This window comes from Solanum stenotomum, chromosome 4, assembly GCF_019186545.1.
Source record: "Solanum stenotomum isolate F172 chromosome 4, ASM1918654v1, whole genome shotgun sequence".
NCBI classification, from domain to species: Eukaryota; Viridiplantae; Streptophyta; class Magnoliopsida; order Solanales; family Solanaceae; genus Solanum; species Solanum stenotomum.
The window spans coordinates 49817108-49843885 of record NC_064285.1 but is presented as its reverse complement, the minus strand read 5'-3'; the positions used below and the strand labels follow the sequence as shown (position 1 = coordinate 49843885).

Sequence of the window (26778 nt, the reverse complement as noted above, 5' to 3'; positions counted from 1 at the left end):
GAAAAGAAAACAAAAACGAGAGCAAACAAAAAACTATATATAAGTACAGAGTTGTCTAAAAATAAGAGTAACAATCGCAAAAGTGGAAAAAACAAAGCTTGTTCAAAAAGGAAAGAGACTAGCTAAATAAGTACATAATGAGATAAGTTGATACAAGACTCCAAGTGCTCACACTGATCTCCAAATCCCTAATTCTTCTAATTGCACAAACAATCACTGCACATGCATGACGAAACAAATTGAAATTGCAGAATGAGTATAAAAACTAGATACTTTGTAGACATCACGTGTTGACTAAGCAAGAAAGGTAAAAACAATATGAAAAGAATGAATATAGAAATAGACAGAGGTCAAAGCGGATATGAAAGAAAGCATACGAGCATACCAAAAGTAAATCTATGTACACCTAAGCTAAACCTATCTGACCCCTATAAGCCTAGAACATACACTAATGCACATGTTCAAATGAGTAACTAAGTCTACAAGAGAGGAAGGCACCAAAAATCCAAACCCAAGAAACAAAATTCAGGATCCCAACCCAAGTAACCACAATATTTATTAATCCAGTCAACTTCCAGCCCAACTAGCAAGAGTGATACTAAATCTAGGTCGCCTAGCCAGCTAATCCACTCCTACCCCAACTATTAAGATTGACATGGGGGCGTGTCGACTCCAAAAAGGTTCTCAAAATATCAAAGTCGCCTATCTAGACAAACCACTTCAAAGCCATCCAACTAGAAACAATGTCTCGAGTGGTGTTTACTCCCAAAAGAATGTCGAATATGGGATCAATCAATACTAAGCCACCTTGGATCTACATCCCCTCACAAGGAATCACAAAAAGTATCCAGCCTGAACAACCCTTATCCCAAGTCGCCCGAGAATAAACCAAACTTATACTAACACATCGAAAGTCAAAATGAATATGAAAGAAAACATACGAGCATATTGAAAGTTAATCTAAGTACATCTAGGCTAAACCTAATAGACCCCTATAAGCCTAGAATGTGCACTCATGCAGATGTTAAAATGAAACTCAAACAGACCCCCATAAGCCCGACAGGTATAAAAAGTATACCCAAACTGTACCAAAAAAGTAAACATCCTCTGATAGGCCCAGGATAAGATGGAGCTTACCAACTCACAGCTGAACCTGAATCCTAGCGGGTGGGTCAATTAGGGTCCTTCCCTGTACCTGCTCACTTAAAACAAAAAGCAGCGTCCCCAGGCAAAGGGACGTCAGTACGAATAAAAATGTACTGGTATGTAAAGAGAAAAGTAAAATCATAAACATTTAGTGTAAAAGGGTAATAGAGATACCACTAGAAATTGAAACCCAAATAATCTCCATAGCTGACCTTTAGCCCCCTACAACTTAAATATGAATGGTATGCTCGTATAATCGTATGTTGTGAATACATATATATATAGATGCAAATGCATAACATACCCAACCAAATGCTAGCAATGGTGGTGCTTTCCGGTAGAGAACTGACATTATATTCGCCAACTTGTGGCCATATATGTCTCATATGTATAAATATAGGTAATAGGCCCCATACCTCCCGATTATTTCTCGGGATTAGAATGCATAGCATGTCATGTCATGGATTTATAACACCTATGAGTTACTGTTGTCATGTTGCCAATCTTGGCCCGTTTGTAGTCTTGTTCTCATAACCCCATAATAACTTTTGTATAACATATAACAATATCATGGAACTTGATATGTTCTTCCAAATAAGCTTGAAAAGTTAACTCGAATTTTAGAAGGATAACCTAACCTTGTTGATATTCATAACAAGTTTAAGGTGACTTACTTAGTTCCTAACTTGGTTCCTAGATAATTTATAAAAGAAATATTTCAAAAACCAAGTGTTTTAATAGTTTACATTTAAATTATATTTGAGAGTTTTGAAGGTCGTGAGCTACTTTAAAGTTTTGCTTTAATAATAACCTTAGTAGAGAAAGAGGGCTGGTCACAAGTAGTAAGGGTCTCGCATGACATTTTAATTCACTTCACCCAAGGAAGAATACAAATTCATACGTGCGAACATATAATCAAGGAAACTGATAAAATAACATGTACATGTTGAACACTGTATTTATCTGAACGAGTGAAATATGAAAATTATATAATCATGAAAATAATTTAGCTGAGATCCCAATGCCTTTCACTAAAGGTTTTTCTAGCAAGAGAATAGCAATATATCACATTCAGAGTTTTAGAAATTTCCCAGGATGAGTGACGTAGCTTTGCCTTAACATACCTTTTCAATGAACGATCGAATGGCCGTAGATTCTTCACGAAAGTTGTTCCTTACGTCCTAAACTTCACAAACACTATATATACACAGCTGCTACAAACCTATAAACAGTCCATAATTGTTCTTAAATCGGCAGATTTGCCAAATGGCCTCAACTTCACAAAATGTCTGTAGAACTTCATAAAAACAATCATAAAAGAGTCCCGAGATGATTACCTTATTTAACCAAGTGTAAACCTTGAAGAAACACCAATAACTACAAACTTATTTCTTCAAAAACTTGCTCCAAACGCAGCTAGTAGAAGAGGAAAATGATTACAACGTGTAAAGATCACGTTTCTAGGCACGGGGGTAATCTTTAGTGGTAGAAACCGTCGAAAACTGGCCTTCATCATGGAAGTACTCCATAGGAACCTTCTCTCAATCTTTTTTTCTGGTTTGGAAGTAAAATGAAATGTTTCCATGGCTTAAAATGTTGAGTAAGCCGACATACCACATTTTTTACCCGACCCGGATTTAACCCCAGCAGTCCGTAATAAAACACTCATAACCTTTTACTCCGATGTCGGTTGGATACGGGGTTTTATGTGTTGCAAACTAGACTCGTCGGCATTCGATTTAATGGGTGATAGGCCTTCTAACTCTTTTTATATTGGGAGAAAACATCCAAGACATTTGACCCAAAGTTAAGAAAAAAATATTAGAGAAACTTCGATAACTTTTGCCGACTTTAGTTTCACTAATTTTCTTGACTTCCAAACTTAACATACGACCCTTGTGCTATTATAATGCCTCGTAACACACTATTCTTAACATGTTTTACACTCATAGGTCTATCCACAAGGTATGGGACAAGTTAAACCTTTCAAACGGGCCAAGTTCTACCCGAGCCATTTCTTTTATCATGAACTTTGTTTGAGGGGTCCCTTTGACCTAAAACTTTAGTTAAGTTCCTTGATATTGTCACCTACTTCCAATCTTAATCTCCAATGTATGATACAAAGTCATATACACCTCATATAACCATGCCATACTACGCCACATATATTATGCACGATTAGCGAAAAAGTACGGGATCTTACAAAAAAAATCCCATCTGAAGGCTATCAAAAGGATTTTGTGATATCTCAAACAAACGTTGAGCCTAGTTCTCTCGTATCCTACAAATGATTCATTTGATCTGGTCAGATTTGCATTTGCAGACTACGTATTTTACTTGGTAGGTAGAAAAAGCACATCTAAAATGGCTCACTTCTTAGGGCCATGCTTTGTATTATGAGCAACTAGGAAACATAACTCAGTCAACTTGTTAATGGCTGAAGCAGAATACGCTGTTGTTGACTCGTTTTATGACCAACTTCTTTGAATCAAGCAACACCTTCAAGATTTTTGCATCATTGTAGACCTTTTTCATTTCCGCTTTGGGGATCATGACTAAGCTACTCAATAGTTTGGTCGTGATCAATAACATCGAGAAATAAATGACCCATAGAAACTATAGACTAAGTCTCTATCCGCTGATACCATAACCCACAAACAGAGCATTAAAATCTTTTCTTGTTATTAGGTAGCATCACAATAGTATGGTGGAACAGCTTGTGCAACCTTGCATCATACAATGACACACTCATGGGAGTACTGCTCTAACTTCTAGAACTTATCTTGAGGCTATCATTGAAGTTGCGAGGGATGAGCCAAGCTAAAAAAAACCTCCAAAAACTTTGTCCAAGTGAAAAGAGGAGACCTAACTTAATTGGTCTAAATGAAGGTACGCCATGACTTACTAGCTGACCCATCTAAAATATACGCTGTGAATTCGACTCCTCTCGATTGCACTAGAAGTATAATATCATATCGCTAATGGAAAGTTGTAAGAACCTTCTGGGTATACCTACCCACAGCCCCAAAACCATTAAAGGTTAGAGTATGAGAAACACTCCAAGAATCTTCTTTTTGAAAGGTATGGCTTCGGCCACATTCACGGGTTGGGCACCTCTAGGTGGTACCTAGACCTGAGGTGCCTCTGTTGTAGGTTGATCCTGTGGTGCTAGTGTTGCTGCAACTCTATCCTGTTACATGCCCCAAGCTCAATCAGAAATTGTACAATGGTTGCATAAAGGTACAAAACCTTAGAGGGTCCAGGTGACAACTGAGATGGCCCTGACCCCTCTGATTGAACTGGAACTTAAGCTACTAGAGGGTCAGATGATGGCTCCACACCTGTCTCTCTTTAGGGCTAGTGTTGCATTCCTGGCCGGCAGTTGAGGTCGACCCCTTCCTCGAGCTGTTCTATGGCATGTATGAGCCATACTCTGAAAAGAATGAAACAAATGAGATTTCAAGAAACTAACTACACACACGTTGCATGAAAGTGATACAAAAGAGGATCAATTCCTAAAGACATCATATAGCCTCCTAAAGAAAGGATACAAATGTCTCCATACCGATCTAAAAATCCTCAATTCATAATAGCTTTTTACAAGTGATACAAGCAAATTTAGGACTCTGATACCAACTTTTCATGACCTGATTCCTCGAGTCATGAGCGCATATACTATAACCCTCAAGTAGGGAAACTAATGTGTAACATAGAATATCAAGCAAAAAGTATAAGGGTACAACTATATAGAAATCAAACTAAACCACCAAACAAAACAAAAGCGGGAGCAAACAAAAAACAATATACAAAAGGTCCCTACCATAACCTAGAAATCAAAAGTACAGAGTTGTCTAAAAATAAAAGTAAAAATCAGAAAAGTGGATAAAAACAAAGCTTGTTCAAAAATGAAAAAGACTAGCTAAATAAGTTTAGAATGAGATAAGGTGGTGCAAGACTCCAAGTGCTCACACTCATCTCAAAATCCCTAATTCTTCTAATTGCACAAACAATCACCGCACCTGCATGATGAAACATATAAAGATTATAGCATGAGTATAAAAACTAGGTACTTTGTAGATATCAAGTGTTGACTGTGCAAGAAAGGTAAAAACAATATGAAAATATAGAATCTAGAAACAGACATAGGTCAAAATGGATATGAAATAAAGCATATGAGCATATCGAAAGTACATTTAAGTAAACCTAAGCTAAACCTAACCAACCCATATAAGCATATATAAATGAAAATCAAATAGACCCTATAAGCCCGACATGTATAAATAGTACCTAAGTCTACAAGAGAGAAAGGCACCACAAATCCAAACCCAAGAAACAAAATTCAGTCTCCCAACCCAAGTAACCACAATATCTAATAATCTAGTTAACTTTCAGCCAGCTAGCAAAAGTGATATTCAATCTAGGTCGTCGAGCCAACTAGTCCACTCCCAAGCCCAACTAGCAAGACTGAAATGGGGGAGTGTCGACTCCAAAAAGAGTCTCAAAATATCAAAGCCGCCCATCTAGATAGACCACTTCAAATCCATCCAACTAGAAAGAGTGTCCCGAGTGGTGTTGACTCCCAAAAGGATGTCAAATATGAGATCAATCAATACTAAGCCACTGTGAATCAACGTCCCCTCACAAGGAATCAAAAGAAGTATTCATCCTGAATAACCCTAATCCCAAGATTGTTGTGAAGGAAATAAAGTTATGGTAACAGATCGGAGGTCAAAATGGTTATGAAAGAAAGCATACGACCATATTGAAAGTTAATCTAAGTACATCTAGGCTTAACCTAACTGGATCCATATAAGCCTAGAATGTATACTCATGCCCATGTTAAAATGAAACTCAAATAGACCCCTGTAAGATCGATAGGTATAAAGAGTAACAAAGTCTACAAGAGATAAAGGCACCACAAATCCAAACCCAAGAAACAAGAGTGAGGCTCCCAACCCAAGTAACCACAATATCAAGTAATCGAGTCAACTTCCAGCCCAACTAGCAAGAGTGATAATCAATCTAGGTCGCCCAGTCAGCTAGTCCACTCCCAAGAAGGTTGATTCCATCCTTGTAGAGGGATATGTAAACTAGCTCTACTTTTTGCGAGCACAAACCATAGGTTAAGGGACGATCAACTATTTTTTGTTCTAATAGATGATTAGCACAAAATTTAATTTTCATAACAAGTTATTCTCATTAAAATGAAAAAAAATGTCAACAAAAATAAGAGAAAAAAATAAGGAATAGAAAACATTATGACTAATTGGTCTGATGGAAATAATTGAACTTGTTGGATAATCTAACAAATGCCTCATTAGATTTGAGGTATTAGTAGAACAAATGTTGCAATTCTTATTCTCTGATACTATAACAATTTTATTGGGATTTATTGCATGCTCAAGTAAGAACTTCAAGAATTGATGGAGCTTTATTGCATCAAAACTAACAGTACGACTACAAATTGGCATAACCTTGACATTCTTCAAAAACTGTGAGGGAACTTTGAATATGTTTAGTTCAAATGAGAGGTACTTGTCTTCCAGCAAATCAATGTCTTCACCCTAAAAAAAGCATGGTACTACAAATACAGAACAAGGACAAATACGGTTAGGTGGTAATCTTAAAAACTATACTAATGAAATTGAAGTCATTGAGGCTATAAGGGATCAACATAAATTTAACATAAATATGAGCTGAGATGAACGACTACGTCTTACTATCGCTCTCAATTGGTTTCTATAAACCCAAAAAAAAATAAAGCAAGCTTAAATACAAATATGAAAAACATTAATATGGAAAATGTTAGTCAAAAATAGCAACACATATTTGTATATAAAGCATATGAAACTTTGAAGCGAGAAGGAAGCATTGCACACTATTGACGCGATAAAGGTTGCTAGACACGAGCTGATAATATATTGATGAGCACAAATCTGATTTGCGTCAGATGAATGGAGTCGTATCACAACTCCAAATGTGCTCCCATGTACAAAAGAATAGGATTAAAAAAAAGAATTAGCAAACAATATTAGCACATATGGTTTCGTAAAGAAAGGGATAAGTGAAGGATACTGTAAATTATCCTACTAGGTATTAGACAAAGCTAAAGTAAACATAAAGACATCTAATTCATACGAAAAAAAATATAGTTGTGTACCAACTGAAACGTGCAGCAAGAGCGGGGGAACTTAAGGATACACAGTACCATTAAAAAAAAACTTTGAACTTTTGTTTACACATGTAGAACTCTATAATGAAATTAACAGCCATTCCTTTCTAGTTCTTATTACTATAAAATTCTGAGGTGTCCTATTTATTTCCGGATACAGAAAGAGGGAAAATTCAAAATCAGCTTGTAGGCAGATTTTCTAGCAAGTAGTTAACACTTTATCATTCAAAAATAATCAAACAACCAACAAATGTCCGTTATATAATCAAGGTAGGTTTTATCTAAACTTTTATGAAAATGATGTGTTCCTACCTACATTTGGCATTAAAAAAAAACACACACAGACACTCAAAATGTGACTGCCATGAATAGATATCCTGATTCATATCAACTATTCTATATGCTTAAATTTGATAATCACACAAGTTGTAAAAAAAGAGCGAAGTGTAAGTTGAGACGAGTTAATCACCCCGAAACAAGAACAAAACAGGAACTGAGAAGTGCTAAGATCATTTAAATACGACGAATAATGACCTGACTAACAATACTATGAGGCAAGGGAAGAAATATTCACCAGAAAAGATGAAACAAGTCAAAAATGATTATACTAGAGTAGTAATTGAATTGATTAGTTCATGTGAGCCTTGACAATGTCTAGTAAACATTCATTACAAGCCAACAACCCCCACGTTATACTTAGAGAGCTAAAACAGTGAAGAAAGAATTTCACATAGTAAACATCAACGATGCAAATAAAACAAAGAGGAGAGGACTTTACGTTTGTCTCTTTACAAAGAACTTTGACAGAAGACAAAAGTTATGCTAACCGGACTTCAAAATATCAAATATGCTTAACCACCATCCTGTTAAATTTAACACATAACCAAAAATAAGGATACATGTATTTACCTACTATAAACTTGCATCCACAAATTAGTTAGATCGACAAAAAGTGCAGCAATTTCCATATCTCAAGTTAACATATGTATTTGTTATGTCGTTGGTTGAGTTCTAACAAAACTAAGGAAAACAAATACTATAAGAGTTCTTCTTAAAAAGGAAAAAAAATGAGATAGCAATGGAAAGTTTACAGAATTATTCTTAAAAGAGAATAAATTTTAAGCTGATGAACTTTTTATGAACATATTAAAATAATTTCTTCTTTTTGTTGATAAAACTAAGAAAAAAACTTGAAGGAGACGAATGTTTCAACACTATTTTTTATCGAGAACTATCGTTAACAAAGAATGGCTTGTAGGGGAAGAAGAGTCCTACAACTGTCAATGGAGCAGTACACATAGCATCAACATTTAGCAAGAATAGAGTATGTTATGAGGAAACTACCATCCACAAAAGGTCAACATAAGAGATGAAATTAATCTCAAACTATAAATGAACCTGCAACCATACTTAAAGAAAAGGGAATTTTTTAACAAAATACTTGGTTACGCTTAAAGAAGTAAACAAAGTTTAGAATCGCAACTCCTCAAATTTTAAGCGAAATTGAACTCTCAAAACAACAAGATAATGTAGGGAATTTCTAAGATGTAACACATCGGCCTAAACTTGAATGACACTTAGCAACAGAATTCAACATCAATTCGGTTAAATGTCTTATGAAATCGTGTTGCAGAACTTGAAAGCAGCAATATGACATGTTTTATGCTTTTCTAAGCCGATTCTAACTCGAGTTTACATATTGTAGCAGTTGAAATACAAGAGAAACACGGCTTCCAGCGTTCAAGTTATGACTCAAAGAAACAGTGATGAAAATAGAGCTACACAGTTAAAACACTCAATGTGGAGACTAAGTGAACATCAACCATTGCAAGAAAAACAAAGCATAGATTCGGCTAGTTATATGGATATAAAATCAGGTTAATGAATATAATGATCAACACGCAACATTCAAACAACTCCACCGATCCTTGACTTATGCCTACTGCCTAGAGACATACAAAAATGAAATTGAGGTAAGGGTTAAAACAGGGGAATGAGATACACGTATTAACAGGTTCTATATCTAGTGTTGAACAAATAACACGCCCCATCGAAAAAAAAAAAATGTATGAGGAGACGAAATTACCTTTCTTGGAGCAGCAAACTAAAGCTTTGACATCAAAAGATTTCGACTTCGCACTCTAACTTCAAACTCAAAGAAGAACGAAATGAGAGAACAAAATATCACCTTAAAATCTATTCCTCAGATGATTTTCGGATCCTTGTTGGTTTACTTGGATTTTTTGTTGGATTTATGGATGATTATTGGATTTCTGGATTCCTCCTTGTATAATAGATTTGGGCTCCAATTTTGAATTTTTGGAAACGCAAATCTCAAATAAAGCGGGAAAGAAATCATGAAGGAGAAGAAAAGTCTCTCAAGAATCAACCTTTTCAGGTAGATTTGAGAGGTCTGAGTGACTGATAGGGCATTTTCCAGCGGCCCAGAGCCGTTCTCTGATGAAGAAGATGGGGAAGCACGTGGGGCGGTGATGGGAGAGGAGCCTGGGGCATCCATAGGGGGCGATAGAGAAGACGGTTGAGGAAAAGGTGATGGGAGAGGAGCCTGGGCGTCTCCGGAGGAAGCTTAACTAGCGTAGGGAGTCTGAGGAAGAAACGTGGGTGGCGTGATGGGGAAGAAGAACGTGACATCTAGGGAAAAAGAAAGTATAGGGCAATGTACAGTCTATTTTGGGAAGGGTCGAGTGGTCTTACTCATTCTAGATCGTCTGATCATTTGATCAGACGGTGTATATATATAGAGAGAGAGATAGAGAGACAGAGAAATGCTGAATTAAATTGGTCCCTTAGTTTAAATCGGATAGTTGAGATAGAATATGAAGAAGCAGAATCCATGTGCTTCTTATGTGGCACGCGTGGATTGGCGAATTAAAATGACTTGGATTGCCAAGTTTTGCTCAAATTAAATCCAATTAAAATCATAATCTCTTCTTTATCAAATAGCCATAATTTATTAAAATAAAATAATTAGTTTGCAAGATTAACTTTTTTGATAAAATTAGTCATTAAAAAAATAAAATTAATATAAATTAGTAACTCATTTATTAATTAAGACTTCCTAATTTTAAAAAATTGTCAAAAATGTTAATTGCAACAATAGAAATTATATATAATTAGAAAAAATCTAGTTAACCCTTAAGAACAACATTTATTTGACGTGAAATTTAAAAAATGAGAAAGTAGGTAGTAATATAGTATATTTAATTTTTTTTATAAAAAGAGTATTTATGAAATAAATTTATCAAATAAAATAAATAATTAAAAATCTTTTCGTATTCCTACAAAAATTTCATAACATATATATATTATATATATATATTTATTATTATTATTATTATTAAAACTTTAGTTAAACAAATGTGGGGAGCTATAATTGGGTGTCAACAATCGTGATGGATCAATTACAGTGATTCTTAATCTTGATAGTGCACAAATTCATTTTTCTTAACAAATAATGTACTGTCTCTCCTTAGCTGCTCTACCATTAAAGTTTAGTCTAAACTTTATGTTCAGATGTGATGATAGTGTTTCTTATTTTCCCGTAATTGACAAGTGGATTGAATTTATTGTGAATAAGAAAGTGGAGGATTTACGCCTAAATATATGTTATAGAACTGCTTATCCGACTAGCCATCATGACCAACCCTATACCTTACCAGAAGTTCTTTGTAGTAGTTCATTGATTATAAAACTCAACTTCAATAATTACAGGACATTAGAAGAATGCGTACTAAATTGGACATCTCTGAAGAGTTTAACACTAGAAAGTTTGTTAATTCGGGATGAACACATTAAACAAATAATGTCAAATTGTCCTTAATTGGAATCTTTGAATCTATATGGATTTTGTGCAAACGATTAGAACAAAAAAATCCATATGGATTCAATGATTCCAATTGAGGACAATTTGACATTATTAGTTTAATATGTTCATCTTGGATAAAAAAACTTTTCAGCGTTAAACTCTTCAGTGATATTTAATTTAGTACGCAATCTTCTCATATTCTCCAATTATTGCACTTAAGTTTTATTATCGATGAACTGTTAGAGAGAACTTCTGGCAAGCTATAGGGTTGGTCTTGCCCAGTCGGATAAACAACTCTATAATGCATATTCAGGCGTAAATCCTCCACTTTCTTATTCACAGAAAATTCAAGCCACTTGTCAATTACGGGAAAATATAATAGACCATCATTATATCTGAACACAAAGTTTAGACTGAAGATTTTAATGGCTAAGGAGAGGTAGTACATTATCCGTGAAGAAAATGAATTTGTGCACTGCTGAGCTATCTAAACGACCATACTCCTGGGTGTCATAAACAATGTTCTTTAGAGAGAGTAGATGTTCTGAACGTGTCTGTTATGGACAATAAAGAAAGAATTTGGACAATAAGAGCATAAGGCAGCTTACTAATCCTTTCAATTTCTTCACATTTTGTCTCAATTTTCGAGTTTTTTGAGAGGTAAGTTTCAATAAGCATACTTTAGAGGTGCCAGAGAATTGATCTTGGTTGCTCTTGTTGTTCATATTGAATTACTATTGCTACCTGAAATCACAACGTCAACTAACCACTTAACGACAAAAAAGTACACTAGAATTTTTTTGTGAAGAATAAGAAGAATTTATGAAATTCTGAATAAGAGCAAACATATATATTTATCACCAAAAAACAATAGTGTAAACATGTGCTTATTGTTTTTTATTGGAAACCCCTTGGAAAAGCCACAATCCTTTGGAATAATCACAACCTTTCCCAAAAGTCACAAAAGTTACCATCTTTCAGAAAGCCACAGCTGTTTATTTTCCTTTCAGACCTTTTAAAACCCAAAAAGGCATGCTACTTCTCTTTTGTTGAGAAACAACACAGGGCTAAGAAGGGGTGGAAATTATCATACATCAATACCGAGAATAAGTTTACTTGTAAATATAATTGCTATAGACAATTTCTATTTTTTTTTTGTTTATTCTTTTTTTAAAGTCCAACTAACAAAGTTATATCACATGACACACTTTTTCAATGTTATAATATATGATATTCATTAATATATTATTGTTTTAAAAATTAGGGGACGAGAAAGGGAAAAATTAAGGAGGAGATTACAGTTAAGGTGAGGAATTGAATGATCTCACCAAAAAAGTGAAAATTTAGTAGTCAATGCTACTAAGATTATCCCATGTAACATTATATAATTTCAATTAGCAGTGATTTTTAACCATAAAAAAGAGAAAAAAGACATTTATACTTAAAGTTTACATTTCCAGTATTTTAGTAAACATAATTATTCATCAAAATTCAAACACGAAACTTAAGAAATGAAATTAGGATAAAGGATACATACACAATTTAGACTTCGGTTGCCCTTTCAAAATCTTGATTTTTTTGTTTTGATGTTGTTGAATGTATGTATATTTTCATGAAAGGGCTAATGTCACACTACTTATATAGTGGCCATGGATTTGACCATTTAATTTTTTTCTATTTTTGGTCAGATCACAGAAAGAATATATATATATAAATTAATTAATTAATGATATCTAGGCATTCAAGATAATTATGTCATTAATGGTTCGTAATTGATTATTTATCCAAAATAGGTTTCTGATGTCATGCTAAAATCATCATTGACGTAATAATTTACTTCATACACATTTGTAAAAGATAGAGTCCTTTGTTTCAATTTTTCACACCTATTTTCCTTTTTAATCAATTTAAAATTATTATTTTCCTTTGTATAATGTTTAATTATATTTGAATCCATAAAATATAAGGAGAGACGTGACAAACTAACATGCATCATCGTGACGACAACTTTATTTTAAATGAGATGTTATTCACATCTCCACATCGCATTTTTATTATATAGGAGTATCAATGAGTAGGACTTGATTTCCATTTATGCAAATAATTTCTATTGATTTAGCTTAATGATTATATAGTTGATATTTTACAACTTTGCATTAAAAAAGAACCATGGTCAAGATATCGAGTTCTTTAATTAGTCTTTATATATGTTGATAGATACTCGAGAAATTGAGTCCTCAGAGGAGAAATAAATTAATGATGACATGACAATATTCTGAGTAAAGTTTTGTTAATGACAAAGTGAACCAGGTTCACAAGTTTGTACTAGAACTAAGATAAAAGAGCGGCAAAGAAGAAATAACAGGTCGAAGAAAAACACTCCTAATAAAGGCAAAATAATTACTTTCCGTGTAGGATTCAATTCGGGTTGAATCCGTCATTATAAAAGTATATTTGACAAAGAGAAAAACAGCTTTTGAAATTCATAGATTGAGAAAATTTAGTGGCCAGAGCAGTGCAACACTAAAGATTATACGACATAAGAAAGAAGAACTACAATTAAGTTTTTCTTTCTATAGTCTTAGTTTGGATTGGTTCATCTTAGAATTATTTTTTAGAGATAATTGTACTTAGAGTGAAAGAGAATTTGTGAGGTTTTGTAACAAAAAGTGAGTTTGGCTTCTTGGAGAGTAGAGTATACGATTATGGTTAATTGTTGAATAGTTATAGTGAGCTATTTAGGTGATTTACTACAGTTAGTCTTTTTGATTATAGAGTTGTAATCTAAAGTTGTTCTTTGAAGTTAGGGAAGTTTGGTTTAAAATGCTACGAGGGTAGATCTTTGTTCTTTTCCCTTGTATAAGGAGGTTTTCCAAGATAAAATCTCTATTTTATTTTATTGCATTTTTCTCTCTGAAAATTCAACAAGAACCCAGTTCTTGTTTAGGTGGTCAAAGTTTCTTTAATTTGTCAAACAACCCCCTGATTTTAAAATTCTGACCATCCTGACTACATGTACAAACTGGACAAGCTTTTTATGGATTAAAGCAATACCCAAGAGCATGGTGCAATCGCCTATCAGGATTCTTGCTTGCACACGGGTATTCAAGAGGCAAGATTGACAATACATTGTTCTTCGAAATCAGGGTTCCAATATGCTCATAGTTTAGGTGTATCTAGATGACATTATCTTTGGATGAAGTTATGCAAACCATGGGGCTGACTTTGCACTACTGATGAGCAACAAATTTTAAATGAGCATGATGGGAGAGCTCAATTTCTTCTTGGGTCTTCAAATCAAACAGTCCTCATCTGGCAGTTCAACTCATCAATAGAAGTACAGAAAGGCGCTACTAAAGAAGTTCAAGATGAATGAAGCAAAGATGAATAACACGCAAAATTCAACAACAACGATGCTTGATGAAGATGAACCTAGTTCTGGTACATGACTCAAACTATATATAGGAATGATCGGATCTCTATTGTGCGTAATGGCTAATAGACCTAACATTTTATTTAGTGTTGGACTATGTGCATGCTTCCAATGATGTCCAAAGAAATCCAATCTGAAGGTTATTAAATGGATTTTTTGATATCTCAAACGAACGCTGAGCCTAATTCTCAGGTATCCTAAAGATGATTCATTTGATCTGGTCGGATTTGCATTTGCAGACTACGTACTCTACTTGGTAAGTACAAAAAGCACATCCAAAATGGCTCACTTCTTTGGGCCATGCTTAGTATTATGAGCAACTAGGAAACATAACTTAGTCACCTTGTCTATGGATGAAGAAGAATACATTGTTGTTGCCTGGTGTTAAACCCAACTTTTTTGAATCACGAAACAACTTCAAGATTTTGGCATCAGTGTAGACCTATTTTGATTGGTGCCTTGGGGATCATGACTAAGCTACTCAATAGTGTGGCTGTGGTCAACAACATCGAGAAATAAATGACCCATTGAAACTATAAACTAAGTCACCATCCACTGAAGCCATTACCCAAAGACGAAGCGTTAAATTCTTTTCTTGTTAGTAGGTAGAATCATAGAAGTGTGGCCGAACAACTTGTGGAACCTCGAATCATACTATGACACACTCATGGTAGCACTTATGTAACCTGTAGAATTGATCTTGAGGCGATCATTGAAGTTGCTAGGGATGAGTTAAGATAAAAAAAGAACTTAGAAAACATGGTCCAAGTGAAATGAGGAGTCCTAACTGAATTAGAAAAAATGAAGGTACGCCACAACTTACTAGCGGACACATCTAACATATATGCCGTGAATTCAGCTCCTCTCGACTCCACTAGACCTAGAATATGATTTCTCTAATGGCAAGTTGTAAGAAACTTGCGGGTATTCCCACCCACAGCCCCAAAAAATCTTTGAGGTTAGAGTATGAGAAACACTCCAAGCATTTTCTTCTTTAAAGGTATGGTTTCGGTCACATTCACGGGTTTGGCACCTCTAGGTGGTACCTGGACCTTAAGTACCTCTTTTTAGGCTGATTTTGTGGTGATATTGCAGCTGCAGCTCTAGCATGCTGCATGCCCCAAGCACAATTAGAAGTTGTACAATGGTTGTCTGAAGGTACGAAGCCATAGAGGGTCTAGGTAATGGTTGAGATGGCCCCGACCCCGCTGATTGAAATAGAATTTCAACAACTAGAGGGTCAGCCGAAGGCTCCACACCTCTCTCTCTTCAGGGCTAGTGTTTCACTCCTGGCCGGCAGTAGAGGTTGACCCTTTCCTCGAGCTGTCGTATGGCGGTATGAGCCATCATCTGAAAAAGAATGAAACAAGTGAGATTTCAAGAAACCAACTACACACACATTGCATGAAAGCGATACAAAAGAGGATAAATTCCTAAAGACACATTATAGCCTCCTAAAGAAAGGATACAAATACCTCCACGCCGATCCAGAAATCTCTAATCTGTATTAGCTTTGTACAAGTGAGATAGGCAAATCTAGGGCTCTGATACCAATGTTTCATGACCCGGTCCCTCGAGTCATGAGGGCATATACTATAACCCTCAAGTACGGAATCTAAAGTGTAACCTAGAATATCAAGCAATAAGTATAGCAGTACAACTAAATAGAAATCAAACTAAACCAGAAAACAAAACAAAAACGAGAGCAAACAAAAAACTATACATAAAAGGTCCCTCCCATAACCTAGAAATCAGAAGCACATAGTTGTCTAAAAATAAGAGTAACAATCGCAAAAGTGGAAAAAACAACACTTATTCAAAAAGGAAAAAGACTAGCTAAATAAGTACAGAATGAGATAAGTTGATACAAGACTCCAAGTGCTCACACTCATCTCCAAATCCCTAATTCTTCTAACTGCACAAACAATCACCGCACATGCATGATGAAACAAATTAAGATTGTAGCATGAGTATAAAAACTGGGTACTTTGTAGACATCACATGTTGACTGAGCAAGAAAGGTAAAACCAATATGAAGAGATAGAATATAGAAATAGACAGAGGTCAAAGATGATATGAAAGAAAACATACGAGCATACTGAAAGTAAATCTATGTACACCTAAGCTAAACCTAACTGACGCCTATAAGCCTAGAACATACACTCATGCACATGCTTTAATGAAAATTAAATAGACCCTGTAGGCCCGACATGTATAAAGAGTAACTAAGTCTACAAGAGAGGAAGGCACCACAAATACAAACCCAGGAAATAAAATTCAGGCCCCCAACCCAAATAACCACAATATCTATTAATCTAGTCAACTTCCAGCCCAGCTAGCAAAAGTGATAATAAACCTAGGTCGCCTAGCCAGATAGTCCACTCCCACAGCCCAACTAGCAAGACTGACATGGGGGCATGTCGACTCCAAAAAGGTTCTCAAAATATCAAAGTCGCCCATCTAGACAGACCACTTCAAAGCCATCCAACTAGAAATAGTGTCTCGAGTGGTGTTTACTCCCAAAAGGATGTCGAATATGGGATCAATAAATACTAAGCCATCTTGGATCTACATCCCCTCACAAGGAATCACAAAAAGTATCCAGCCTGAATAACCCTAATCCCAAGTTACCCGAGAATAAACCAAACCTATAGTAACACATCGGAAGTCAAAATGAATATGAAAGAAAACATACGAGCATATTGAAAGTTAATCTAAGTACATCTAGGCTAAACCTAACAGACCCCTATAAGCCAAGAATGTACACTCATGCAGATGTTAAAATGAAACTCAAACAGACCCCCATAAGCCCGATAGGTATAAAGAGTAACTAAGTCTACAATAGAGAAAAGCACCACAAATCCAAACCGAAGAAACAAAAGTGAAGCTCCCAACCCAAGTAACCATAATATCTAGTAATCCAGTTAACTTCTAGCCCAGCTAGCTAGAATGATAATCAATCTAGGCTGCCCAGCCAGCTAGTCCACTCCCAAGAAGGTTGTTTTCACCCTTGTAGAGGGAGATCCTAACTATCTCTCCTTTTTACGAGCACAAACCAAAGGTTAAGGGACGATCAACTGTTATTTGTTCTAATTAATGGTTGGCACATAATTTAATTTTCATATCAAGTTATCCTCATTAAAAAAAATGTCAACAAAAATAAGAGAAACAAACTAGGAAAAGAAAACATTTTGACTAATTGGTCCGAAGCAAATAATAGCACTTGTTGGAAAACTTAACAAATGCTTCATTAGATTTGTGGTATTAGTAGAACAACTATTGCAATCCTTATGTTCTGGTAATATAACAAGTTTCTCGGGATTTATTGCATGCTCAAGTAAGACCTTCAAGAATTGATGGAGCTTTATAACATTAAAACTACGCGTACGACTACTAAATGACATAATCTTGACATTTTTTAAAATTTTGATAGGAAACTTTGAATATGTTTTATTCAAACGAGAGGTGCTTGTCTTCCAGCAAATCAATGTCTTCGCCCTAAAAAAAGCATGGTACTACAAATAAAGAACAAGGACAAATCGGGTTAGGTTGTAAGCTCATCAACTATAGTAATAAAATTGAAATCGTTGAGGCAGTAAGGGATCAATATATATTTGACATAAAGATATTGTGAATTGAAGACATACTTGCATATCAAGAAATATAATTAGGTTTTCCAAATTACGAGTCGACCTTAAGAGGTTGTCTAGGGGAAGGAAAGTTTTGAAATACAAGAACTTCTTGTCAACCATCTACATTCCAACAATAGTACCAACTTCAAACTGGAAATCACCTCAATAGAAGAATGAGGAAGAATAAAAGTAAGTACATTGATTTACAGGTCTTACAAACTAAACCAATAGTAATTTCCCATTCTTGTAACACCTTATAGATTAGACCAATAAAAGCAACTAATATTTGACCTCACGTACTAAATTAAAAATGTATGAGTGAATTAAAAGAAAGAGAATCAATAAATAATTAATCAGGTTAATTGAAAAAAATCATTACCCTCATCATACAATCAAGTTGATAGGTAGAAAACAAAAGCTCAATTCACAATCAACATAAAAAGACTGGAGATATTTGGGACATATAACTAAACTTCGTAAACCAGTATGACAATATTAGCTCATTAGCACAACGAACGTTTGCCAAAGATGTGTTCATTCATTTCATCTTATTCATCACAATAGAGATCAAGATTTGCATGGTTCAAATATGACAAGTCCATGAGCTTAGTTTTCATATGATTAAAAACACTAGAAATCATTAAATGTTCAACATATGAACCAACACTTTCATAACAACATGTATTACCTTCGAGTGAATACTGATCCCTGGCAGGATGATCGTGACGGATCAATTGCAGACAGTATTAATCTTGACAGTGCACAAATTCATTTTCTTAATGGATAATGCACTGCCTCTCCTTAGCTGTTCTACCATTAAAAAGTTTATTCTAAATTTTATGTTTAGATAAGATGACGGTGTTTCTTATTTTCCTGTAATTGACAAGTGGATTGAATTTGTTGTGAATAAGAAAGTGGAGGATTTATGCATGAATATATGTTATAGAATTGTTTATCCGACTGGCATCATGACCAACCCTATAGCTTGCCAGAAGTTCTCTGTAGTAGTTCATCGATTATAAAACTCAACTGCAATAATTGCAGAACATTAGAAGAATGCGTACTAAATTTGACATCTCTGAAGAGTTTAACACTGGAATGTTTGTTAATCTGGGATGAACACATTAAACAAATAATGTCAAATTGTCCTTAATTGGAATCTTTGAATCTATATAGATTTTGTGCAAACGATTAAACCCACAAAATCCATATAGATTCAATTATTCCAATTGAGGACAATTTGACATTATTTCTTTAATGTGTTCATCCCGGATAAACAAACTTTTCAGCGTTAAACTCTTCAGAGATGTTTAATTTAGTATGCAATCTTTTCATATTCTGCAATTGTTGCACTTAAGTTTTATGATCGATGAACTACTACAGAGAATTTCCGGCAATCTATAGATTGGTCATGCCCAGTCAGATAAACAATTCTATAACGTATATTCAAGCTCAAATCCTCCACTTTTTTATTCACATAAAATTTAAGCCACTAGTTACTTACGGGAAAATATGACAGAACATCATCATATCTGAACACAAATCTTAGACTGGACATTTTCATGGCTAAGGAGAGGTAGTACATTATCCGTGAAGGAAATTATTTTGTGCACTGCTGAGCCATCTAAATAACCATACTCCTCGGTGTCATTAGCAACATTGTTGATCGACGTCTGAAAGTATTGCCAATCTTTAGAGACAGTAGATGTTCTTAACGTGTCTGTTATGGACAATAAATAAGGAATTTGGACAATAAGAGCATAAGGTAGCTTACTAATCCTATCAATTTCTTGACATTCTATCTTAATTTTTCGATTTTTTTAGAGGTAAGTATTTAATAAGCAGACTTTCAGAGGTGCTAGAAAATTGGTCTTGGTTGCTCATGTTGTTAAAATTGTATTACTATTGCTACCTGAAATCACGACGTCAGCTAACTACTCAACGACAAAAAAGTACACTAGAATTTGTTTGTGAAGAATAGGAAGAATTTCAGAAATTCTGTTGTTAAAAAATAAGAGCAAACACATATATTTATAAACAACAAACAATAGCGTAAACATGTGCTTATTGTGGTTCATTGGAAAAGTCACAACCCATTAGAAAAGCCATAATCATTCAGAATAATCACAACATTTCCCAAAAGTCACAAAAGTCACCATCTTTCGGAAAAGTCACAACTTTTCTTTTTCCTTTCAGACCTTTTAAAACCTAAGAAACAACACAGGGCTAAGAAAGGTTGGAAATTATCACACATCAATATCGAGAGTAAGTTTACTTGTAAATATAATTTCTATAGACAGTTTCTGTTTCTTTGTTTTTTTGTTTATTCTTTCTTTAATATCAAACTGACAAAGTTATATCACATGACACTCTTTTTTAATGTGATAATATATGATATTCATCAATATATTATTGTTTAAAAATAAGGGATCGAGAAAGGAAAAAATTAAGGAGGAGAGTATAGTTAAGGTGAGGAATTGAATGATCTCACCAGAAAAAGTAAAAAAATTTAGTCAATGCTAGGAAGATTATCTTATGTAATACTATAAAATTACAATTTGCAGAGATTTAAAACCATAAAAAAGAACAATAACACATATAAACTTAAAGTTTATAAGTCTTGTATTTTAGTAAACAAAATTATTCATCAAAATTCAAACACAAAACTTAAGAAATGAAATTAGGATAAAAGATAAATACACAATGTAGACTTTGGTTGGCCTTACAAAATGTTGATTTTTTTGTTTTGATGTTGTTGAATGTATGTATATTTTCATGAAAGGGATAATGTCACACTACTTATATTGTGGCGATGGAGTTGACCATTTAATTTTTTTCTATTTTTGGTCAGATAATAGAAAGAATATATATATAAATTAATTAATTAATGAAATCCAGACATTCAAGATAATTATGTGATTAATGGTTCTTAGTTGATTATTTATCCTAAATAGGTTAATGATGTCATGCTAAAATCATCATTAACGTAATAATTTACTTCTTACACACTTGAGAAAGTTATAATCCCTTGTTTCAATTTTTCACACCTATTTTCCCTTTTAATCCGTTTAAAATTATTATTTTCCTTTTTATAAATTTTCATTGTATTTGAATCCATAAACGATAAGGAGAGACGTGACAAACTCACAGGCATCATCAGGACAACTTCTTTATGTAAAATGAGATGTTATTCACGTCTTCACATTGTGTTTTTATTTTATAGGAGTAGCAAGTAATAGGACTTGATTTACATTATGCAAATAATTTATATTGATTTAGCTTAATGAATATACAATTGATATTTTAAAACATTGCATTAGAAAAGAACCATGGTCAAAATATCGAGTTCTCTAACTAATCACTATATATGTTGATAGATACTCGAGAAGTTGATTCCGCAAAGAAGAAATAAATTAATGATGACATGAAAATATTCCGAGTAAAGTTTTGACAATGACAAAGTGAACCAGGTTCACAAGCTTGTAACAGAACTAAGATAAAAGAGTGGGAAAGAAGAAATAATACGTCGAAGACAAACACTCCTAATTAAGGTAACATAATGAACAAGACTCCTTATCTGGAAAGGACTTTTTTTTAGGAAAATAATGACTATCCTTGTAGGATTCAATTAGGGTTGAATCCGCCCTTAAAAAAGGATCTGTCACGAAGAGAAAAAAAAAGCTTTTGAAATTCATAAATTCAGAGAATTTAGTGGCGAGAGCAGTGCAACACTAAAGAGTATACGACAGAACAAAGAAGAACTACAACTAGGTTTTTCTTTCAATAGGCTTAGTTTGGATTGGTTCATCTTAGAATTATTGTTTAGAGATAATTGTACTAAGAGTGAAAGAGAATTTGTGAGGTTTTGTAACAAAGAGTGAGTTTTGCTTCTTGGAGAGTAGAGTATACGATTATAGTTAATTGTTGAACAGTTAGAGTAAGCTATTTAGGTGATTTACTAGAGTTAGTCTTTTTTATTATAGAGTTGTAATCTAAAGTTGCTCTTTTCACTTAGGTAAGTTTGGTTTACAATGCTACGAGGGTAGATCATAGTTTTTTCCCCTTGATTAAGGAGGTTTTCCATGATAAAATCTCTATTTTATTGTATTGCATTTTTGTTTATGAAAATTCAACTAGAACAGAGTTCTTGTTTAGGTGGTCAAAGTTTCTTTAATTTTTTAAACAACCCCCCGAATTTGCAAATTCTGACCATCTAGACTACGTGTACAAACAGGACATGCCTTGTATGGATTAAAAGAATCGCGTGGAGCTTGGTGTGATCACCTATCAAGCTTCTTGCTTGCACACAACTATTCAAGAGGCAAGATTGACAATACATTGTTCTTTAAAATCAGGGCTCCAATATGCTAATAGTTCGGGTGTATCTAAATGACATTATTTTTGGAGGAAAATAGGTAAAACATGGGGCTGACTTTGCACAAGTGTTGAGCAACGAATTTTAAATGAGCATGATGGGAGAGCTCAACTTCTTCTTGGGTCTTCAAATCAAACAGTCATCATCTAGCAGTTCAACTCATCAGTAGAAGTACATAAATGAGCTACTAAAAAAGTTTAACATGAATGAAGCAAACAAGAATAAAACTCCAATTTCAACAACAACGAAGCTTGTTAAAGATAAACATGGTCCTGATACATGACACAATATATAGGAATGATCGGATCTCTATTGTACGTAATGGCTAACAGACCTAACATTGTATTTAGTGTTGGACTATGTGAATGCTTCCAATTATGTCCAAAGATGTCACGCCCTGAAATAGGGGGTATAAGTGGCACTAGATACCCTAATACATCGAGTTACCCACTGAAACACACTAGCTAAACCAAACTTGTGAGGCAAAAAGATTGGGCAGCATAACCTCTAAATAGTGAAGCGTGGACCCAGAGGTCATGACCTGAAAAAGAATAACCATACAAACAATGGTAGACAAATCGAAAATAAATAAATCTTGGAAAAGCATTTGGCACCTTGTAGCTGATCGAATAAGTCATCAATCCATGGAAGAGGCTATTTATTCTTTATAGTGACTTTATTTAGTTGTCTATAGTCAATACACATTCACAAGGATCCATCTTTCTTTCGAAAAAGAGCACTGGGGCACCCCATGGGGAAGTACTTGGCCTGATAAAGACTTTATCAAGCAAGTCCCATAGTTTTTCCTTCAATTCTCTTAGTTCTGCAGGTGCCATTCTATAGGGAGGAATTGATATAGGTTGCGTATCAGGAAGCAAGTCTATAGCAAAATCAATTTCCCTTTTTGGGGGAATTCCTGGAAAATCATCAGGGAATAACATTGAAAATTCATTCATAATATGAATTGACTGAAGAGTCATGGGCTCCTTATCAATATCCTGTACAGGAACCATATGGTATAGGCAACCTTTAGCAATCAACTTCCCCCCTAAGGTATGAAATAAATTTACCCTTAGGTATGGCTGCATTACCCTTAAACTCAAGCACTGGCTCACCTAGAAAGTAAAATCGGACTATCTTTGCACGAAAAACAATATTAGCATAGCAAGCTACCAACCAATCCATACCCATGATAACATCAAAATCTAGCATAATTTACTCAACTAATTCAGCGGAGGTTGGACGATCATTAATTAATACCATGCAAACCCGATAGGCACGACTAGCTAAAATAGAATCGCCAACCGGTGTAGACACCTCAACTGGTTATGGCAACAATTCAGATTTCATGTCAATATTACTAGCAATAAATGGAGTGATATATGAAAATGTAGAGCCAGGGTCTATCAATGCGTAAACAGCTTGAGAAGATATCATAAATAAACCTGTAACAACATCAGGGGATGCCTCTGAATCCTATCGTCCTGTGAGTGCATAAAAGCAATTCTGACCACTGCTCAAACTTGTATCTCCTTCACCCCTCCCTCTTCCACGACCCTGAGTAGACTGTTGTCTTGGTCGTGGGGCACAGACTGAGGGTGAATATATTGTTGTGGATCCTGAAGGCTGAGCTAGAACACCTCTGCTCAACCTCGGGCATCGACAAATAAAATGTCCTGTCTTCCCACAATGATAACATACACCTGAACCCTGTCTACACTGTCCAGTGTGTGACTTACCGTACTGTGTACAATGATAAGTGGTATGTCTTATATGTACGGAACGATATTATCGACGACCGTTAGGGTGGCCTGAGCTCTGAGCTGGTCCTAACTAACTATAACGATCAAACCGCAATCCCTGCACCTGTGGTGAGACACTACCCACTGACCGAGGTGGATATCGATGGAAAGGGGGCCTAAAATCACCATGTGGCTCCCTATAAGACCCCATAGTCGGGCCCTCTTACTCTGCTCCCTATCCCTACGGGTATCACGAATCCTCTTAGAAAGGTCCTCTTTAGTCTGAGAGAAAAATTGTATGCGGGAAATATCTACATCATCTGATAGGGATGCTATCCTACAATCTCTGATCAAATGATCTGCCATACCATCAACATAACGATGAACTCTAGCTTTCATGGTACGTACAATATCTGGTGCATATCTTGCCAAAGAATTAAACCAGTGGCTATAATCCCCAATACTCAAGGTTCCTTGCTTCAGATTGATAAACTGGTCAAGACGGGTCTCTCGAACTTCCCGTGGCAAATAGTAGGCACGGAAGGCCTCAGAGATGTCCTCCCACTCTACTAGCGGAGCATCAGGTCCTCTAGATCTCTCCCATGCCTCATACCAAATGATGGCTACATCACGTAGTCGGAAAGAAGCCAACTGTACAGCCTCTGTAACGGAGGCATGCATTACCCTCAATACTCTATATATGTGCTCTATAAAGTCCTGGGGATCCTCAGTAAGACTAGATCCTGTAAATAACGGAGGGGCCAAATGAAGAAACTCTCGTACCTTCAAACTTTCTGACCGATCTCTCTGAATATCTACTCCTGACTCCAGTTGTCGCTCATGAATAGAAACCATCCTAGTCAGTAACTGAATTGCCTCTCTCATCCCCTTTTCCCCAAAGATCTCTGGTGGAGAAATAGTAGGTACTGGAGGTCCGGTGTCTGTAGGTTCCTCAGGTACCAATGGAACTGGTGAGGCTAGAGGTACTACATCTCCTCGGGCTTCAATAGGTGCCGGGGAGGCTGGTACTAGGGGTACTGGAGAGATCAACCTTGTGCCCCCGAGGGAAATCTATCTCTTTGGATCCATACCTATCTCTTGATCTGCCATATCCAGAGCGAGTGTAGCCTGTTAGATAAAAAACATAAAGCACGACTTAGATTTCAAATGTTCTTATACTTTTGCAATATAGCACGATCTATCAGTTTAATGAAATGTAACCTTTCTTAAATGCCCTGTAGCCTGTTGATTATAAGTGTGGTGCACAATACACCCATAAACAAGACTCTACTAGATACGGCTTGTGGACCCCCTGGGATACGACCTGCTCTGATACCAAGTCTGTCACACCTAGAAATATGGAGCGTAACTAGAACTCGATACCCTAATACATCGAGTTGCCCACTGAAACATACTAGCTCAACCAAACTTGTGAGGCAAAAATATTGGGTAGCACAACCTCTAAAAAGTGAAGCCTTGTCCCAGAGGTCAAGACCTGAAAAAGAATAACCATACAAATAATGGTAGACAAACCAAAAAAATAAAGATGTACTATCTGACTGACAAGGCCACAACTGAAAACATACCTACTTACACACACACCTATATATACATGCCAAGAATATTGGCTGGAGGTTGAAACATACAAAAAGAAAACCTAGAATATTGTGTGCACAATAGCCTCTATGAGTGATATAAGCACTGTCGGGACAAGGCCCCGACTATACCCAAACTGTACAACAAAAGAAAACATCCTCTGATAGCCCCACGGTAAGATGGAGCTTACAAACTCACAGCTGAACCTGAATCCTAGCGGGTGGGTCAATTAGAGTCCCTACTTGTACCTGCTCGCATAAAACAAAAAGCAGCGTCCCCAGTCAAAGGGACGTCAGTACGGATAAAAATGTACTGGTATGTAACGAGAAAAGTAAAATCATAAACATTTACTGTAAAAGGGTAATAGATATACCAGCTAAAACTGAAACCCAAATAATCTCCATCACTGACCTTTAGCCCCCAACTACCTAAATATGCATGGTATTCTCATATAATCGTATGTCGTGAATATATATATATATATATAAATTCAAATGCATGACATACCCAACTAAATGCTAGCAATGGTGGTGCTTTCTGTTGGCGAACCAATATCATATTTGCCAACTTGTGGTCATCTGTGTCTCATACGTATAAATATAGGCAATAGGCCCCATACCTCCCGATTATAGCTCGAGATTAGAATGCATTGCATGTCATGTCATGGATTTATAACACCTATGAGTTAATTTTCTCACGTTGCCAATCTTGGCCCGTTTGTAGTATTGTTCTCATAACCCCATAATAACTTTCGTATAACATATAACAACATCATGGTACTTGATATGTTCTTCCAAATAAGCTTGAAAAGTTAACTCGAATTTTAGCAGGATAACCTAACCTTGTTGATATTCAT

At 35.3% G+C, this 26778-nt stretch overlaps 1 protein-coding gene and 1 pseudogene across 1 annotated transcript in view; one reads left to right on the top strand and one right to left on the bottom strand.

Annotated features, from left to right (window-relative positions):
- The window catches only part of LOC125862275 (anthranilate phosphoribosyltransferase, chloroplastic-like), a 1111005-nt gene that overhangs the window by 205467 nt on the left and 878760 nt on the right, over positions 1-26778 (top strand). The window lies entirely within an intron of this gene.
- LOC125863485 (U6atac minor spliceosomal RNA) lies at positions 17493-17629 on the bottom strand (annotated as a pseudogene).